Source organism: Delphinapterus leucas, unplaced genomic scaffold, assembly GCF_059928025.1.
Source record: "Delphinapterus leucas isolate spDelLeu-1000000601 "Yukka" unplaced genomic scaffold, BTC_Dleu_Yukka2 spDelLeu_asBTCV2_sq25, whole genome shotgun sequence".
NCBI lineage: Eukaryota > Metazoa > Chordata > Mammalia > Artiodactyla > Monodontidae > Delphinapterus > Delphinapterus leucas.
Window position 1 is genome coordinate 19,284,679 of NW_028322234.1, and position 18,444 is coordinate 19,303,122.

General features: G+C 51.3%; 1 long non-coding RNA gene across 1 annotated transcript in view; it reads left to right on the forward strand.

Moving 5' to 3' along the window:
• Positions 1-2,614: 2,614 nt before the first annotated feature.
• Positions 2,615-18,444, forward strand: part of LOC111171345 (uncharacterized) — a 104,099-nt gene continuing 88,269 nt past the window's right edge. The window contains exon 1 of the long non-coding RNA XR_016391546.1: positions 2,615-15,972. This is a non-coding gene — a long non-coding RNA (uncharacterized LOC111171345). The remainder of the gene's footprint in view (positions 15,973-18,444) is intronic.

Sequence of the window (18,444 nt, forward strand, 5' to 3'; positions counted from 1 at the left end):
AATTCATCCATTCCTTACACCTTTCCATTTGGTTCAACACAATTTTCTTTTCTGAATCCATGTGTGTCCTTCTCTTGGACATAAGTTCTTGGGTATCATATTTTAGGTAACACCTAGAAGTGGTGTCATAGGATATCTGTCTTTTGTTTTCTTTCTTACTTCAAGTTGGGTGATTATCTCTAGGTCCTTCTGTGGTGGTGCCAATGGCACTGTTCCATGCTCTTCCATGGCTAATATCCCATTGTGTACATGGACGACTTCTTCTTGGTGCATTTTTCTGTTGATGGACATTTTGGTTTCTTCCAGGTCTTGGCTATGGTACATGTTGCTGCAGTGCAGGATTGCCAGCCTGTGTCTTTTTGATTCTGCTCTGCTCGGGTGGTAGGCCCATTAGAGGGCCTACAAGATCACATAGTACCTCAATTTTTACGTTTAAACGCACATCCATTCTGTTCTGACTACTGGCTGTTACCAGTTTACATCCCCCCAGCAGCTAGAGGGTACACAGTTCTCTGAATCCCCTTCAACATTTATTCTTTGTAGACGTTTTCGCTGATGATCATTCTGACGGCTGTGAGGTGAACGTTTCTGTAGACTGGATTTGCATGGCTTTATTAATTCCTGATGTTGAGTATTTTTCCATGCCTCTTTTTTTTAAACGAACAAAAAAGAAAGACAAAGTGTGCGTTGAATATGCCTGTTGAAATTGTCTTCTTGGAATGTTGACATCTTTTGAATTTTCTGGTCGATTTACGATGCCAGGATTTTTTTTGACTACAGGTGTTATTTACACGTCTGCAATTATTTTGAATATTACATGAGCATTAGCGCTGGGTTTAAAGCTGCTGTTGTGGGAAACGGCCACAAGGCGGCAGCATTTCTCCATTCCCAAAGTTGCTTGCTAGGGCAGCAGAGCGTTTCTGGAAGTCGTGTTCCTAGGTTGTAAATTAGAATGGACTGTGGCAGGAAAAAGTCCCTTAATTTTATGTCTCATTAGTTCTTGTTCGTTTTTTAAAATTTTACTTTATTTTTTTTCTTGTTTTTTAATTTAATTTCTATTTTTTATCACAGCAAATTTGATTACAATGTTTTGTTTCTTCTACGTGTGCAAGATGTGTTTTTTTTACACATATACATATATCTAGTCACCTTCGGGTCTTTTTCCCATGTAGGTTATGACACAATGTTGAGTATTCTTCTCTTGGTATTCCATAGGTTTTTGGTGATTATATATTTCACATGTGTTTGTATATCTCTGTTAATTCCAATATCCTAATATATGCAATCCTCCCACATTTACATTTGGTAAACCATAAGTTTGTTTAATGAATGTCTCATTGCCTGTCTCTGTGGAAATATCTTCACTGGTATCAATTTTTAGGTAACACCTATAAGTGATATCGTAGAACATGTGTCTTTCGCTTTCTGACTTACTACAAGTTGCGTGATTACTTCTAGACTCATCTACGGTGTTGCAAATGGCATTGTGTCATGTTTCTCCTTGGCTAATATTCCATCTGTACCTGTACCAGTTCTTCTTTGTCCACTCATCTGTTGACGGACTTTTCGGTTGCTTCCATGTCTTGGCTATTATAACACTGCTGCAATGCACATTTGCCTGCCTGTGCCTTTGTTTCTGTCTTTGTAGATTATAGGTCCAGGAATGGGCCTGCTGGGTCGTATGGTAGCTCAGTGTTTACCTTTTTAAGGCACCTCCATTGTGTTTTCATTAGTGGCTCTTACCACGTCCCACTTAGCACCAAGGGTACGCATTTCTCCACAACCCCTTCAGCGTCCATTGTTTGCACAATTTTTGCCGATGGCCATTCTGACTGGTGTGAGCTGATAGGGTGTCGTAATTTGGATTTGCATGTCTTACATATTTGTTTGATGGAACGGTATCTGTGCTCATTTGAAAGTCTTGTTTTAGGCATCAGCCCACCTCACCTTTCCCCTTAATCAGCCATAAGTGTGTTTTCTAAATGCGTGACTCTGTCCTCTTTTGTAATTCAGTTCATGTGTAGCGATTTTTGAAAACCCCCTATAAGTGATATCATATGATAAGTTTCTTTTTCTGTGTGGCTTATTTCACTTAGAATCATCGTACCTAAATCCACTCATTAGGCTGCTACTGGTCTTATGACATTGATTTCATGGCTGAGTCATATTCCATTGTACGTAAGTACTACAACCTGTTTATCCATTTTTCTCTTTCCTGGGATATTTAAGGTGTACCCGAGTCGAGGTTCTTGTAAACAGATCAGCCCGAAATTATGGGGTGCGTGTGTCCTGTCGATTTTTGGTTTTCCGAATATATACGCCTGTAAATGGAAGTGCCCTCGGCTCTGTAGCTCTGTTTTTTAGATGTTTCAGGAAACACCATACACTTCTCCAGAGTGGCTGTTGGCAATTTACATCCCGCCCATCAGCGTAACAAGGCTCCCTGTTCTCCATGGCCTGTCCTGCCTTTCTGGTTTTTACACTTTTTCAGGATGGCCCTTTTGACCGGTGGGAAGTGAGACTTCATTGTAGTGCGGATTTCCGTTGCACGCTTGTTTGGTTGGCCAAAAAGGGCGTATGCGTTTCTTCCTGAATATATTCAGGAAGAAACGCATACGCCCTTTTTGGCCAAGTGCATCATTGTCGACGTTCTGCCTCTTTTCATATGCTTTAAATGCAATTCCAATCCACCTCCTGAAATCGGTTTCCTGCAATTCTGCCCCGCTTTGCAGTCCTCTTCGCAGCCTTACTTCAATATATTTTTGGACGATAGTTATTATTTATAACCCTGCAGGTTTGTGAATTGCAGTGCCCCTGAGCTCCATTTTTCAACTTCCTTTTCTGTGAGCTGGCCGCAAAGCCGCAGAATTGCTTCAGGCCCTATTCTGGTTCGGGGTGGGGGGTGGGTGGCTGAGCTTGTGGTTAATTCTTCTTCCTGATTGGAAATTAGAGTGACATGTGCCCGTCCAAACACCTACAGCTAGTTTCTCATTGGTTCCCCCTTTTCCCCTTCATCCTCCGGACAAATTGCAAACTGTAAGAAACAGGTTAAAGGTGCTGATTCTCCAAGTGGGGAGATTATTAGTAAAGCGGCTGGAATGGCAAACCCGATCACCTGGAGATGAAAAATGAGGCGCGTTTTAGAAACCTTTCCCGATCACACGGTGTACCATCGTCTGGGTTTCCCATGCATGTTTTAGCTGTAGGAAGAGTCCCTTGAACCTGGACATTTGGGACCCATGGAATGGGGACCACACAGTATTACTTTAAAGGGTCTGCATTTGCTCACCTAACCTCAGCAATCCTCTCAGCCCCAAGTGTCCAGCCTTATGTCTCACCCAGCTGTGGGTCTAGTTGTGGTCAATCCAGGTTGCATCACAGGCTCTGAACGAACCTTGTAAGAATTTCTCTCTCTTTCACTGTTTTTTTTTTTTTGAAATGTATTTTTATAATGGGGTTTAGCTGCTTTTCACTGCTCTGTTTATGCTGCCTTATGCCCACTTGATTCACTTATAGAGAGATATCAGTAAATACTTTTTAAGGTTCTTACTACTCAGATATATTCTTCTGCAGTGAAAAGGGGGTGTTGAGCCCAGTTCATTGAGCAGTGAGTAGATCTTTTCTGTTACATATTTGGTTTATGGAACGGTATCTGTGCTAATTTGAAACTCCTCTTTTAGGCATCACCCCACCTCACCTTTCCCCTTAAGCAGCCATAAGTGTGTTTTCTAAATGTGTGACTCTGTTCTGTTTTCTGATTCAGTTCATGTGTAGCAATTTTTCGAAACCCCTTATAAGTGAAATATTATGGTAAGTTTCTTTTTCTCTCTGAATTATTTTACTTAGAATCATCGTACCTAAATCCACTCATTAGGCTGCTTCTAGCCTTATGACATTGATTTCATGGCTGAGTGATATTCCATTGTACATAAGTACTACAACTTGTTTATCCATTTTTCTCTTTCCTGGGATATTTAAGGTGTACCCAAGTCGAAGTCCTTGTAAACAGAGCAGCCCTAAACTTTGGGGTGCCTGTGTCCTGTCGATTTTTGGTTTTCCGAGTATATACGCCCGTAAGTGGAAGTGCTCTATGCTCTGTAGCTCTGTTTTCTAGATATTTCAGGAAACACCATACACTTCTCCTGAGAGGCTGTTGGCAATTTACATCCCGCTCATCAGCATAACAAGGCTCCCTATTTCCATTGCACGCTTGCTTGGTTGGCCAAAAAGGGCGTATGCGTTTTTTCCTGAATTTATTCAGGAAAAAACGCATACGCCCTTTTTGGCCAACTGCATCATTGTCGTTGTTCTGCCTCTTTTCATATGCTTAAAATGCAATTCCTGTCTACCTCCTGAAATCGGTTTCGTGCAATTCTGCCGCGCTTTCAAGTCCTCTTCGCAGCCTTACCTCAATATATTTTTGGACGATAGCTGTCATTTATAACTCTGCAGGTTCGTGAATTGCAGTGTCCCTGAGCTCCTTTCTTCAACTCGTTTTTTTGGGGGCTGGTAGCAAAACCGCAGGGTTGCTTCAGGCCCTGTATTGGTTCCGGGGTGCAGGCTGAGCCTTTGGTTAATACTTCTACCTGATGGGAAATTAGAGTGACATGTGCCCGTCCAAACCCCTACAGCTAGTCTCCCATCGGTTCCCCGTCGTCCCGTTCATCCTCCGGACAAATTGCAAACTGTACGAAACAGGAGGTTAAAGGCACTGACTCTCCAAGTGGGGAGAGTGTTAGTAAAGCGGCTGGAATGGCGAACCCGAGCACAAGGAGATGAAAAATGTGGTGCGGTTTAGAAATCTTTCCCGATCACACGGTGTACCGTCCTCTGGGTGTCCCAAGCATGTTTTAGCTGTACGAAGGGTGGCCTGCATCTGGAGATTTGGGAGCCCTGGAATCAGGACCAGGCAGTATTACTCTAAAGGGGCTGTATTTGCTGACTCATGCTCACCAAGGCTCTGCCCCACAAGTGTCCAACCTTGGTTCCCATCCCGCTGTGTGTTTAGATATGGTCAATCCATGTTGCACGCAGCCCCTGAACGAATCCTCTAAGAATTTATCTCCCACTCGGTGTCTTTTTTTTTTTTTTTTTTTGCAATGTATTTTTATAATGGGGTGTAGCTGATTTTCAGAGCTGTGTTTCTTGCTGCCGTACATCCACTTGGTTCACTTACAGAGAGACATCGATAAATGCTCTTTCAGATTCTTACCGGTTGTATATAATCTTTTCCGGCGTGTAGAGTGTGCGGAGCCCAGTCCTTTGAGCTTTAGAGTAAGCCTTGTTGATTGCCCATTTGGTCTATGGAAAGGTATCTGTGCTCATTTCAAACTCCTGGTTTATGCCTCACCTCAACCGAACTTTTCACTCTTGCAGTCATAAGTGTGTTTTCTAAATGTGTGATTCGGTGTCTGTTTTGACATTTAGTTCATGTGTAGCAATTTTCAAATTCCACATATAACTGACATCTTATGATAAATCTCTTTTTTCTGTCTGACTTATGTCACTGAGAATGATTGTACCTAAGTACACCCGAGTTGCTGCACCTGGCCTTATTTCATTGATTTCATGGCTGAGTAACATTCCATTGTACATAGGTGTCACATCTTCTATATCCATGTTTTCCTGCCAAGGCGATTTCTGTTGTATCCAAGTGGAGGCTCTTGTAAACAGACCAGCACTAAACGTTGTGGTGCCTCTGTCCTGTCGAGATTTGGTTTTCCAAAGATACACGCCCATGACTGGAAGTGCCCTATGCTCTGTAGCTTTGTTTCTCAGATTTTTTTAGGAAACAGAATACACTTCTGCAGAGTGCCGTTGGCAATTTACCTTCCCACAATCACCGTAAAAAGGCTCCCTTTCCTCCACGCTCTATCCTGCATTTCTGGTTTTTACACTTTGTGAGGACGGCCCTTCGGACTGATGTGAAGCGATACGTCTTTGTAGTGTTGGTTTGCACTGCGCGCCTGCTTGGTTGGCCAAAAAGGGCGTATGCGTTTTTCCTGAATATATTCAGGAAAAACGCATACGCCCTTTTTGGCCAGCGGCATTGTTGAAGAAGTTCTGCCCCTTTCCATGTGCTTTCGAGGCGAGACCAATCTCCCTCTTGAAATCCCATTCCTGCAATTCTGCTTTGCTTTCAAGTCCTCTTCCGTGACTTACCTCAAGGAATTTTTCCACGTTAGGTACCATTTACAATCATGCAGCATTGTGAATTCTAGTGCCCCTGAGCTCCACTTTTCAACTTGTTTCTTTGGGCACCGGCCACCATACAGCAGGATTGCTTCAGGCCCTCATCTGGTTCCCAAGGCTAGCTGAGCCTTTGGTCACTTCCTTTTTCTCATTGGAAATTAGAGTGGCATGTGCCTCTCCACACACCTAGGCGTTGCCTCTCATTGTTCCCCACCTTCCAGTTCATCCTGTGGACAAATTCCGAAGTGTGCGACACAGGACGTTGAAGGTGCTGACTTCCCCTAGTGGGGAAGTTGTTAGGAAAGAGGCTGGAGGGGGGAACCCGAGCACCAGGAGATGGGGAGATGAGGGGCCTTTTCCAAACTCTTCCCGATACGACGGTGTACCATCGTCAGGGTGTCCCATGCATGTTTTAGCTGTACGAAGCGTCCCCTGCACTTGGAGATTTTGGATCCATGGAATGGGGACCAGGAAGTATTACTCTAAAGGGTCTGCATTTGCTCACCCCACCTCACCAATCCTCTCAGCCCCAAGAGTGTCCAGCCTTATGTCTCATCCAGCTGTGGGCCTAGATGTGGTCAATCCAGGTTGCATCACAGCCCCTGAACGAATTTTGTAACATTTTCTTTCTGTGTCTTTTTTTTTCTTTTTTTAAAATTTATTTTTATAATGGGGTAAAGGTGATTTTCCACGCTCTTTCTGGCTGCTGCACATCCACTTGTTTCACTTACAGAGAGACATCCATATATTCTTTTAAGATTCTTACCAGTTGTGTATATTCTTTTCTGGTGACTAGAGTGTGCCGAGTCCAGTTCTTGAGCTATAGAGTAGGTCTTGTCGATTACCTGCTTGGTCTTTGCAACCGTATCTGTGTTAATTTCAACCCTCTGGTTTATGCCTCACCCCACCCCACCTTTCTCCTTTAGCAGCCATAATGTGTTTTCTGAATGTGTGACCCTGTTTCTGTTTTGTAATTTAGTTCATGTGTAACCATTTTTAGATTCCACCTATAAATGATATCGTATGCTAAGTGTCTTTTTGTGTCTGACTTTTGTCACTTAGAATGATCGTATCTAAGTCCACCCGAGTTGCTGCAACTGGCCTTATTTCATTCATTTCATGGCTGAGTACTATTCCATTGTACATAAGTACCATATCTTCTTTATCCATTTTGTCCTTCCAAGGACATTTATATTGTTTCCAAGTCAAGGATCCTGCAGAAGTGCTGCATTCATAGTTGAAGTTCCTGTGTCCTATAGATTTATGGTTATCCCGAGATATACACCCAGGAGTGGTAGTGCCGTATGCTCTGTAACTCTACTGTTTTTTAATTAAGTAAGCAATTAATTTTGCCTGGGTTGGGTCTTTGTTATTGCGCGCGGGCTTTCTCTAGTTGCAGGAAGTTGGGGCTACTCTTCGTTGAAGTGCACGGGCTTCTCATTGCGGTGGCTTCTCTTCTTGTGGAGCACGGGCTCTAGGCATCGGGCTTCAGTAGTTGTGACACACGGGCTCCGTAGTTGTGGCTCATGCGCTCTGGAGCACAGGCTCAGTAGTTGTGGCACACGGGCTTAGTTGCTCCGTGGCATGTGTTATCTTTCCGGACTAGGGCTCGAACCCGTGTCCTCTGCCTTGGCAGTTGGATTCTTAAAGTCTGTGCCACCAGGAAGTCCCTGTAACTCTATTTTTTAGAATTTTTAGCAAACATCATACCGTTCTCCAGCGTGGCTGTTAGCAATTGACATTCCCACCATCAGCGCAGCAGGGTTCCGTTTTCTCCACATCCTCTCCTCCATTTCTGGTTTTTACACTTTGTGAGGTTGGCCATTCTGACTGGGGCAAAGTGCTACATCTTTGTAGTGTTGATTTGTATTTCCCGCATGTTTGGTTGGCCACAGAGGTCGTATGGCCTCTGTACACCCTTTTTGGCCAACTGAATCATAGGCAATGTTGAGCAGCTCTCACGTGCTTTAACGGCGAGTCCAATCTACCTCTTGCAATCCAGTTCCTGCAATTCTGCCTTGTTTTCAAGCTCTTTTCAGTTACTTACCCCAAGACATTTTTCTACGATAGTTGTCATTTACAACCTTGCAGGCGTTGTGGATTGCAGCGCCCCTGAGCAACTGTCTTCAACTTGTTTCTGAAACTGGCCACAAAGTGGCAGGATTGCTCCAAGCCCCATTCTGGTTACAGGGGCAGCCTAAGCCTTTGGGAAATTCCTCTTCCTGATTGGAAATTAGAGTGTCATGTGCTGTCCAAACACGTAGAGCTTGTCTGTCATTCCTTCCCCCAGCTTCCCTTTCATCCTCCCGAGAAATTCCAAGCCTCGCACTGACCGGCTGTTGAGTGTGCTGACTTCCCCGGGTGGGGAGATTCTAAGGAAAGAGCAGGGAACCCTCCCCCAGGACATGTGGAGATCAGGTGACTTTTCCAAACTCTTCCCGCCTATATGGCCCCCAATCCTCTGGGCTTCTGTCCGGACACCCCGTGGTTTCCAGCGGTGCGGGTCTCTGGCGCTGCCCTGCAGGGAGCAGCCCTGCTACCCGCGCCTGCAGCGCCGCCTGCTGGTCTCTTCGTCCTCCCGCCGGGCACAGTCTTCCACCTTCCCCGCTGCCTCGGAAGGTCTGTCTCCACACTGTCCTGTGATCAGCCCCTCGTCCCCACCGCCGTTACCCCCAGCTCCACACCCCTCCTCCAGCCTCAGGGATGACCCAGGACTGGGCTCCCCACTCAGTCCACGTGTGCAGACAGGTGAGGATGCCCTCCAGAGGTTCCCAAACGCTTCACCCCTACATCCTCCCCGGGGTCGGCCCATGTCCTGTCGGGATGTTCCACCCTCAGCAAGCCCCCGCGTACATGCCAAGGGCAGGCATCAGGCCTGCTGCGTGCACTGCTGTATACACAGGCATGACCCTGCCCAGGGTGCAGGAAAGGCAGCCTTACCTCGGGATGTGGGGAGAGGGGCTGCCCACAGAACGGACGTCAGCTCTCAGTTCACCAGGCAAGGGCAGCCGGGTTCTCACTCCTTGGACCCTTTCTCACCCAGCCGGACCATGACCCGGCTTTGTTCCCACCCCCGTTGTCCCTCCATTGGCCTCGCTCTTGTGAGCAGAGCAGGCCAGTGTGGTCTGTGGTCACAGGCCGAGACACACAGACACTGGCTGACCCGCGTGCACCCAGCTGACCCCACGGAACGGGCACTGCACCAGGGCCCGTGCGGTGTGGGTTCGCCTGCCCACAGAGAGGCCGGGCCTCTGTCCTGGCTCCAGAGGTCACCTTGAGTCTGACGGGAGTGTCCGTGCTCCGTGGGCCTCGCTCCAGGCTGGCCTGTGCTGACGGTGTGATACACGGTGGGGTTTCCTGAGTCCCCCCGGGGGCTGGAGGCCAAGGCCAGGCACACGGCGGTCCCCACGTTGACGTGACAGGCCCCAATAAACCCTGCGCTTCAGGACTCAGGTGGGCTTCCCTGGGCTGCCACAGCCGAGGAAGCTGGACCCTGCTCGTCCCCTCTGTCCTCGCTGATTTAACTTTCATCCTTCACCATAATAACCACCTGGGTATAACAGCTTCAGGGAATTCTGGGAGCCTCCAAGAAAAAAGAAGCCGGGGACGGGGTCTCTGGGTCCCCAACTCTGCGGTTGGCTTAGAAGTCGGTGGGGAGGATCTTGGGGCCATGACTGGACATGAAGGACCAGAAACGGGTAAAAGGAGGTGGTACCCCACCCCCTTGGAGAAAGCCCCGCCCCTTCCCCCCGGAAGGCCTCTTCATCCCACCACTAGCCTCCCTCCTCCTCCCTTTGTCTTTACTCTTTAAAATTAAAGCACTCTCTCCAGGGGGGCCAGAAGGTGACCTGTGAACTCAGTTCCCGCTTCTCCGTTCTTTGGCCACCGAATAGAGCCTGTGCTGTGTTGGTCTCGGCTTTGGTTCTGTTCTTTGCCTACTTGAACCCACATGGAAAAAGGAAACCTTCCCGCCGGGACAGAGTGCCTCGCAGGCTGGGGCCCGAGCAGGGTGCACATGACTTCACCTGGTAACAGTCTGTAAGGGGACGGTGGTCTCTGCCTGCGGGGTGGGGAGGGAACACCTACAGCCACAGCACCGGCTCCGTGGACGGCACGGCCCCTCGTGGGCCTGGACCGTGTGCTCTCGTCTCCCCACGCCTCACACCCCCTGACAGTCGTGACGCGGTGACACTGGCTGCTGGAGGGACCAGAGGCAGCACCTGGTGCCAGGTGAGACGTGCCTTTTCACGGGCAGGGGACATAGGAGATATTAGGACTTTGTGTCTAGAAAACAAACCAAGCGGCTAGAAGGTGATCTGAGCTGTGGACTTGAAACCCACGTGCGAGGTGAGGGCTCCCACTGGACACTGGGTCGGGAGCTTCCGCACAGGCGAGACCACACCCGTGCTTCCCACCCGACCCCTCCAGGCCTCCCTGCGGGCACAGCTGGACCTGCGCCCCTCAGGCTCCCCGACCCAGAGCCTGGAGGGCTGATGCTGCCAGGGCCTGGGGGACGCGAGGGGTCCCTCCACCAACGCTGCTCGGCCCCTCCTGCCCAGTGACCAGGGGAGGGAAGCCCCGTGGAGTTTGAGGCCCGGCACAGGCGAAGCTCGCACCCCCACCCCCGGGACCCCCAGCCCCGCCCTGCTTCCTCAGGCCCACCGCCTGCCCCTCCCGGTGCCCGCGTCCCACCGACCCGCATTCCCAGTGTGGACGTCCACGTGCACAAGCTGCTCCGTGTCCTCTTCCCACATGGGACACCCCCATCCCTGCTTCTCCCTAATGACGGCCCGGACCCCGAATGTTCTGGGCAGGAAGAGGGCAAAGAGGATGCCGGCCTGTCCCGTCTGCCTCCCGGGGGCCCAGACACAGGGCTCGAGGGCTGCTGGGCCTTGATGTCTGGATGCTCCCAGGTGTGGGATGAAGCTGCCACTGCCCGCTGGAGCTGCTCCTTCCGAGACTCAGGAAACAGGGGGCCCCACCAAACAGAGCCCATCCCCAGGCTCTGCTGCAAGTCTTCTCAGATTTGCTCTCCCGATCCTGAAGGCAGACCTGCGGGAAACAGGGCCTGCGATTCCCATACTGACGGTGTTCTGTGGAATTTCCACTAGACACCTTCCTACCCTGTTCTGAGCAAATTACTAGTCAGTCCATGCTACCATCACCCCATGAGCAGACCGGGAAGCTGAGGCTCCGAGAAGCCAAGTAATCCAGCCGGAAGCACAGCTGTGAGACCACGGAGTGGGGTCTGCACCCGCCGCCCGCCCAGGGGGACTGCCCGCTCCCCGCAGCTTCCACGCCTGTTCCCTTCAACCCCCTCCCGGGGCCAGCTCACAGAGCCTCCTCTTGGGGGGATTCACTTACCTTCTTCTAACAGGATCCATCTCACTATCCTGTTCTGGGATCACCCGGAAGCTTGTCACTGAAGCAGGATCAGCCTCACGTCACCAGGGCAGCTTTCCTGGATCGCACGTCCACTCCCAGCTCAGAACCAGAAAGGCCACCTCAGCCCCGAGCCCCATAGCTCTGCCTGGGCTCCCACCTCCTCCTGCCTGGTCTGTCCCTCTCATGTCCCCTGCAGTGTCACCAGGCTCTCTGTCCTGGGGAGGCCTCCGTGGTGTCAGGTGGATGACACAAGAGGTACCCGTGGGGCCTCCCTTATGCAGCACAGTGGCCAGTACCCGCCTACTGACCTCATCACCCTGGATGGACGGGTTCGGGGGTCCATGGCATCTCCTGGCTCTCATTTCATCCCAGCATTGCCCAGAGGGAAGTTGCTAAGCAATTCTGTGCTGGCTGCACAGAGAGGACGTTCATACACACAGCCCCCTCCCAGCACACGGGGCTCTCGTGGTCAGGGACCTCCCAGGATATGGAGCTCACCTGCACAGGTACCCAGCAGCCCCCCGGGGCCCTCGTGGTCAGGCCCCTCCCAGGATATGGAGCTCACCTGAGCAGGTACCCAGCAGCCCATGGGGCTCTCGTGGTCAGGCCCCTCCCCAGGTATGGAGCTCACCTGGGCAGGCACCCAGCAAGGCTGGGAACACAGGAACCGTGCACATAGCCCTCATTGCAGAGCACCCCCAGGTCACCTGTCGCTCAGAGCTGACACAGAGCACCTCAGAGCAGGACTTGAACTAACAAACAGCAGCTCCGACAGGTCTGTGACCCTGGGCATCACTCTGGACGGCCTCCCTCTGCCTGGTCTTCCAGAGACTTCCACTGCAGCCGGGGCACCAGGCCCCTGGCTCCACCCACCACCCCTCCTCTCCCTGACTCCTGGGTTCCTCTCATTAGGAAAGGGTCTTCTCGAAGTTGTCTCCCACTCATGGACCAGATAAAATTATTAGAAAACAAGCTAGAGCTGCAGCCCCTTGTCTATCCTGACTCTCAGGAGCCCACACCTGTTCCTTGGACCTGGCCGGTGCAGCAAGGCCCATTTTCTGCAGCTATGAGCCCGTGATGGGCGAGGATTGGCTGACCTGGGCAGCGTGACCCGGTCGGCCAGCCCTTCCCAGGTGTGCCTGGTTTGAGGTCAATATAAACACCGCTCCAGGCAGCAAGAGCCCCTGCAGCTGTGCCGGACGCCATATTCTCTGCCCCGTCAGCAGTGTCGGGGCTGGGCTGGTGGGAGGGAGTGAGGGGCCACGGCTCTGTGGGTGCCCCAGTGTGAGTGGGGCTCTGCTGGACTTTCTGCAGCAGTTTCCAGGCTGCCACCTGCTAAAGAAGAGGATGTGTCACCCATACCTGCCGCTGGAATTTCTCCCTGGGCAGAGGTGAGGAAGGAAGAAAGCAGTGGGGGCCGGGACAGCAGGGGTACCTCAGGCAGGGAAATGGAAAGCTTCCAGAAGAGTGTCCGAGGCCAGGACCATCCTGGTTGGCCTGCAGGCACCAACTCGGCCTGCATGCTGTCGCTGGTGTGGCTCCACGGCCCTTCCTCTGGCTTTCAAGTCCTTGCACACATTCAGGTGTTTTACCTGGGAAGGGTGGGAACAGTTCAGCAGCAGCTGGCCTGGGGCTCAGCTCACGTTTACTCACAGACGCCTCGGCACGGTCCCCCAGCTTTGCAATGAGGACGCTTGTTGCGTGGGGGCTGCTGGCTGAATGGGAGACGATTCCCCACCACTGATCAACTTCAGAACTGTTTACCACTGGAGCAAGTGTCCTGATAGGGTTTTCATCTGTGTAACTGGTGGGTTCTTAATTAGCAACGTGAAGGGTGACATCAGAGGTCCTGAATCAGGGTGTAAATACTTATCCCCAACATGTACAGGCGTAAAAACCTGGGGAGGCTGTGTGCAGCCGGCAGCCTCAGGGATGCACCTCCGACTGACCCCTCAACATTTTGGTGTCCAGCCTCTGCTTTAGGTTTTCTGGGCCCCAGTCCTGACTCTAAGGGTTCTGCAATCCAGCCTCTGTCGGCCTTAGTGAGACCTGAACTTCCAGGATCCTACAGAGCAGGGTCTGTGTGACTGTTCTGTGGCTTCTGTAACAAATGACAACAAGCTGGGTGGTTTAAAACAACAGGAATTCATCCCCCCAAGTCCTGGAGACCAGACATCTGAGATCAAGGTGTTGCAGGACAGAAGTCTCTCCAAAGGCTCCAGGATAGGGTTCTTCCTGCCTTTTCCAGCTTTTGGGGTCTCCAGGCGTTCCCAGGCTTGCAGCTGCATCCCTCCCGTCTCTGCCTCTGTCTTCACATGGCTTCTCCTCTGTGTCTGTGTTTCTCCTCTTTTGTCTCTCATAAGGACTCTCTCAATTGGATTGAGGGCCATCCTAACCCAAGATGACCTCACCTCAAGATCCTTAACTACATATAGAGAGACCCTTTTCCCAGATACGGTCCTGTTCACGCGTTCTGGGGGGGCACATCTTTTGGGGCCAGCATTCAACCCATTATCTGTGTATAAAAAAACCCTTATTTTAGGAGATTACCAAGGTCCCGTATAGACTGGCACAGACAGCAACCATGTGGGTGGGGTCTGGGCAGAGTGACGACCCTGGAATCACCTGGAAGGGATGAAGCCCTGGCTGCATTAGGTGAGCTCTTCCACCACGGGGCCCGTGGAAACAGCCACTCCACTCTGTCCGTGGAAGGGGACCCAGTGCCGAGTCCGGAAGTGGTTATGTTGCAAAGCTGGCTCTTCTGGGATCTCATCATTAATAGCATCATGTAACCAATAACTACAGGCTTGGGGGAATCGCTTTCTGGCACGTGATGACAGCACTGTCACTTTAGGCTCATCCAGCCTAGAATAGGAATGTTTGAAGAAGGCTTTGGGAGATTCCCAAGCTTGGTTGTTAAGGAAACTGAGCAGGTTTGTCAAGGTTGTCAAGGAAACGTCTCCCTTAAACTGAAGGCAGGGCTGGGAGAGCTGAACTCCAGGGGTCTTTTAAAGGGGCTGCTCTGAAGCACCATCACCTGAGAGGTGGTGTCAGCGTGAGTTGGGGTTTGAGAAAAGTGTGATGAGACTGAGCCTGACTTTCTGTGACAGCTGGGGAGGGGTTTGTAAAGCACCTTAAAAGTGCCTTAAGAGCACTTTGCTTTGTTGCTAAAACAGAGTGTCTCCCAAATACGGGCCGAAGCTCAAGATATCTTTGTCCCTTTCTTGTGAGAGTCCAGGGCAGGTGGGTGTCAGGTCCCAGGCTCTGTCTCCCTTGCGTCTCCTCCCTGCTTCCAGGTGAGGGCTCCAACCAGCAGGGTGGGGTGACCAGGTGGGCATCATGCCCTCCGTCCTAGGATGCAGGCTGGTCAAGGCCCTCACCACCTCCACCCCTCCCCCTCGGTAACACGAAGACACTGCGCACCAGCTGCAAGGGGTGGGAAGCCTGGGAGGTGCGGGTTAGCCGTGAACAGGTAAAAGGGAAATAGGTTCTGATGGGCAGCTGCGCGGCTCTGCCGTGAGGGTCGCCTGGATGCTAGCGCACGCACTCTGGGTCCTGTGGAGCTTCGATGCTTCGTGGTTCTGGAAATCCTATAGCGAAGCCAATGCTCTCAGTGGAGGTGGGGAAGCCAGAGATCCGCAGCTCACACTGAAGTCGCTGATGTACATACAGGACAAAACCATCTTGTGTGAATGTGGATCAGACACGTTTAACGCGAATGCAGTCGTGTTATGCCTAAAATCTTCTATCTTGTGCCTCCCATCAGGGACCCCCTCCTCAGTTCCTGAGGCTCCTGTAACTCATGTACAGGGGGATGGAGAGTGGGTTCTGTCCAGTCTGGGCCCTGAGTTATCCTGCGTGTGAGTCTGCTCAGCACCGCCGTAACAAATAGCACAGACAGGGCAGCTTGCATAACAGACCTATGTCCCAGTCCTGGATGCTGTCGGAGATCAAGGTGAGTGCACGCTGGCTTCTCCTGAGGCCTCTCTCCTTGGTGCTTAGACAGCCATCTTCTCCCCAGATCCTCACATGGTCTCTCCCTGTGCCTATCTGTGTCCTAATCTCTTCTTGTAGGACATCAATCCTATTGGATTAGGACCCACCCTACTGACCTCATTTGTACCTTGATCACCTCTTTAAAAATCCCATCTCCAAATACAGCCACATCCTCGGGCCCTGGGGGTTAAGGATTCAGCATGTGAATTTGGGGGGGACGTGACTGAGCCTATACCACCCTCCTCAGGAACCAAGTGTGCTTCGGTCCTTCCTTCCCTCAGGTCACGAGGTGATGTAATGGCTCAAGGAGAGGCCACTTGTGCAGAGTGTGTGTCCCAGCTGGGGAAGCCTCCTCTGCTGTCTCTGATCAGGCTGTGACAGTGCCTGCCCCGTCCTGAGGTGAGCAGTTCTGCGGTTTCCTGCCGTGTCTCCCGGCCTGCTGAGGTGCTCATTGTCAGGGAACTCAGGAGCCAGCAGCCTAGTGGGGGTGCCGCGGACTCTCAGGGCCTTGGCAGATGTCTCTCTCGGCAGATACCCTAGTGAAAGGGGGGAAACATTTGGGGGATTACGGGTGGGGGAGAGTCTCGTTTATGCTTCAGAAAGACCAGGTTGGGTTGGGATGTGAGACACACCGTGCGGGCAGGGAGCTTTGTCAGGCCTGATGGAGGAACCAGGCACCAGATCGGGCTTGGGCCAGGGCTGTGGGCGTAGAGGGGAATTAGTGTGGGAACTGGCCACAGACTCTGGAGGAGGAGCTGACAGTCACTGGGGCACAAGGAGAGTGGGAGCCTGGGAGGACCCAGTATTACCGAACCACTTGGGTCTGCTTGCCCCAGTGCAGCAGAGCCAATCTACTGACACCAGTTGTGGTGAAGGAAAGTGCAGCTTTAATTGTAAAAGCGCCAGTACAAGGAGGCCAGGTGGCTTGTGCTCTAAAAGCCCAAACTCCCTGAGGGATTTCAGCAAAGCATTTTAAAGGCCAGTTTAAGGAGGGGGGCGGTCGCAGGGTATGTGATCAGCTGGTGCACAGCTCTCTGGCTGATGGTGAGGTAACCGGCGGTTAACATTATAAATTCTTAGGTGCCAGAAGCTCCGGGGCTACCTGTTCATGATCATCAAGTAGTTAATTTCTTCCACTTGGTTGTGGTTTTAGCATCTGTAAAACAACTCAGGAAGCGTGCATCAGGTACTGTTATCCAGGTACTTCAGAGAGGAGCTACAGCAGAGCATGTGGGGGAGGGGTCTGTCCTGAGAAGGCCCCATAGGGTCCTGCTCGGTTACACCCGGTGCCTGGGATCGGCAACCTGGGAAGGTGGGGCTGCTCCTGGGTGTGCGGAGCTGCGGGCCCAGTCCTCTGAGGGGCCTGTTAGCCCCCAAGGTGAGATGGGGGTGCAGTGGCTGGACAGAGGCATCTGGCCTAGGAGAGGGGTCCAGGCTGGAAATGTCACGGGAATCATCGCAGGCAGGGAGAGGAAAGAAAGGCCAGTGGGGGCAGGTAGGTTACAGCAGACCATGCGCAGGTGCCTGCGGTCCTGTTGGAAGCAACTCAGCCAGAAAGGAGTGGCCATCAGGGGCTCAGCTCCATTCTCCTGTTCCTTTGTAAAACCACTGTGTCAGAGTTTGAGACACCGCCAGGAGACGTCTGGGCCCAGTGCTGCCATGGCTTCATCAAAGGGGCCAGGGGGAACACAGAGCCACTGCAGGCCCCGCCCATGTCCTCACTGGGAGTGAATCCCATCGGGGCTCCTGGGCTCACAGACTTGAGGGAACCTCTGTCCTCAGGACCGGTCTTCCTCCCTCCTCTCACCTGCTGGTCAGAGGCCCAGGAACCCCCAACCTGGCTCCACCCCCAGGGCCTGGATTCTGGGACAGCTTAGAGGTAAGCAAGACCCTCACGTTCCTTTATCTGCCTGGGGGTGAGAATGTCTTAAATGCTGCAATTGACTGATTACGGAAGGCTGAATGTTTCCAGCTGGTATGGGTGGAAAGATGGGATGTGAAGTTCCTATGTCTTCAGGGTCTTCCCAGCATGAAGATGTGTGTGTTTCCCCCGGCCAGTCAGCATCCTGCCAGGAAGCCCAGATCCAGGATTACAAGGGCAGAGGCTCTCCCCTTGCTTATCTGTAACTTCCCACTCCCACAGCAAGGAGCCTGGCTCCCACCACTTGCCGTTTATTTACGCATTGCTCCTTTTCAGATGACAGGTGCAGAGGTTTCAGAATTGTTAGCTACTACACCCTGGAAAGAACTTCATAAAATAAAACGCTCTGTTTATGTACAGTCCGTTTTGCCTTTAGTCTATAGATTCCATTCATTTCCAAAGGTAACTTAGGTCAGCACCTTTTACCCCATCCCCTACAGTGAGTTTTTTCCATATATTTCTTTTTAAAAAAAATTAATTTATTTTTGGCTGCATTGGGTCTTTGCTGCGCGTGGGCTTTCTCTAGTTGCAGCGAGCGGGGGCTACTCTTTGTTGCGGTGTGTGGGCTTCTCATTGTGGTGGCTTCTTTTGTTGCAGAGCACGGGCTCTAGGCATGTGGGCTTCAGTAGTTGTGGCTCACGGGCTCTAGAGCGCAGGCTCAGTAGTTGTGGCGCACGGGCTTAGTTGCTCCACGACATGTGCGATCTTCCTGGACCAGGGCTCGAACCCATGTCCCGTGGTTTGGCAGGTGGATTCCTAACCACCGAGGCACCAGGGAAGTCCCTGGATAGCCTCTTTTGATGCACAAAGGTTTGTAATTTTGAGGAACTTCAGTTTATTTTTTCTGTTATTGTGTGTGTTTTAGTGTCAGATCTAAGAAACCGTTGCTAAATGCAAGGTCATGAATCCCTTGGTTTATTCCAGCATACTGTCATCCCTCGGTATCCACT